At 52.2% G+C, this 1742-nt stretch overlaps 1 protein-coding gene across 1 annotated transcript in view; it reads left to right on the plus strand.

The window, feature by feature from the left end:
* The window catches only part of ANKS6 (ankyrin repeat and sterile alpha motif domain containing 6), a 67697-nt gene that overhangs the window by 64028 nt on the left and 1927 nt on the right, over positions 1–1742 (plus strand). The gene's annotated exons all lie outside the window — the stretch shown is intronic.

Here is a 1742-nt window from a genome sequence, read left to right on the forward strand (position 1 = left end):
CTGCTTGCCGGTTACACAGCCCTGGGGGGTAGAGCTAGGCCGAGAATGAGACCTGGTGGGCTTCCAAGCCTGTACCTTTTCCACTAACTCCTGTGGGCTCCCACAGCCAGAAGCACTAGTGATTCTCCCTGTGTTAACTTACCGATGTCTTCAGGGGTTATCAGTAAACCTGGAGTTGTTTGCCCGTGAGATACATGCCCCTGGTGTTACATGCTTTGAGGTCTTGTGCCTACTTTTCTCTGTTGTCCTGTTTTTTTTGTAACCCGCATATTGGTATCGCTTCCACTCAGGTGAGTTTGACTGAACTCACAGTACACAGGAGCTGTGCTGGGAGTCCTCTTGCCACAGAGGAAAACCTCCATGATCTCACCTGGTGACCCCAGACAGAGCAGGCAGGGCTCGTCATTCCCATTTTGCAGACAGGAAAACAGAGGCTCCGGAAATTGCCTCTCTTGTCTTTTTCATTGGACTCAGGTGGTTCCAAGGCTTCTTCTCTAGGCAGTTAGTGTGCTGGTTGGTGATAGATCCCTGGCACCCTTTCTGGGCCTTGATCACCCCCACCCTGGGGACCCTTCTTACCCCACCTGTGTCCCCACCTGCCTCCAGGAGGCTGTTCCCCTCCACAAGAAGTGCCTCCCTTGCTCGAAGACTTTCACCAGCAGTTCCCAAAGTGTGCTCTTGGAACACTATTTCCACAGGATGTTAATAGGTTTTTCATAAAGAAAAATAAGTAGATTGTGTGTGTGAAAGTGGACTGAGGTTCCATGATCCAGTAGGTTTGGCAGACACTGGGTTAAAGACAAGCTACGTGATCGTCTTTGCTGCAGGTCTTCTTAGAACCTTCAGCGTGCCAGTGTGTGTTGAGCCTCTTCAACAGGGGCCACATAGCTTGTAGCATTTCCCACACATGCCTGATCACAGAACCATTCCCTGAGATACTCCTGCAAGACTGGTGTTCCTTGGATGCCACGGAAACTCTGCTTTAACTGGGGCATTGACAGCCATGAAGCTTCACAGCCCTGGGAGTGGGGCAGAAAGATGCTCTGGGGCCTCAGCTGGGTCAGGGCCCTTGGCAGTGGCCTCTGCTCTCCCCGGCAGCTCTCTACAGAGGTGGTCTGCTTGGCAGCAGGACATTAGGGTCAGTGAGTCCCCTGACTTTGAGATGGCAGGGCCCTGCTCAGAGGGCTGTCCCTCATAGAGATCTCCTGCAGGGTGGAGGACATTGTTTCCCAGGATCTGTGCAGGATCCTGCTGGCCTGTGCTGGGTGTCCAGGCTCCTGCTGGTCAGGCAAAGGCTCCTGCGTCTACCCTCGGCCAGCCCTACATTTGTGCTCTGGATCTGCAGATGAAAGACTTATGTCTTCCCTCAAGAGAACCTCAGTGTTATAGAGGAGACAAGCACAGGAGTACTCAGTGTGGTGCCCTATGAGGAGTCTTGTGACAAAGGTGTGCCAGGTACATGGCACAGGGAAAGTCTCTATTGACAGCTCAAGCTCAGCCTGGGCAGCCCCCAGAGGAGCTGGATCTTACAGGGCGAGTCTGGGTACAGAGCTGGTAGGTGGGAAGGAGAAAGGGCACCCCAGACTGGGGACAGCATGTGCAAAGGCAGCATAGAACATCTGTGCATTATACATCTTCAGGGAAAGGTGGATAGGTTAGATGCTTGTTTTTCTGATTTTGGGTCCTTTTCTTTGAAATACATAGAAGCAAACTGTTATTCTGGAAAGAGCACTGACCCTAGA

This window comes from Galeopterus variegatus, unplaced genomic scaffold, assembly GCF_000696425.1.
Source record: "Galeopterus variegatus unplaced genomic scaffold, G_variegatus-3.0.2 Scaffold442, whole genome shotgun sequence".
NCBI classification, from domain to species: domain Eukaryota; kingdom Metazoa; phylum Chordata; class Mammalia; order Dermoptera; family Cynocephalidae; genus Galeopterus; species Galeopterus variegatus.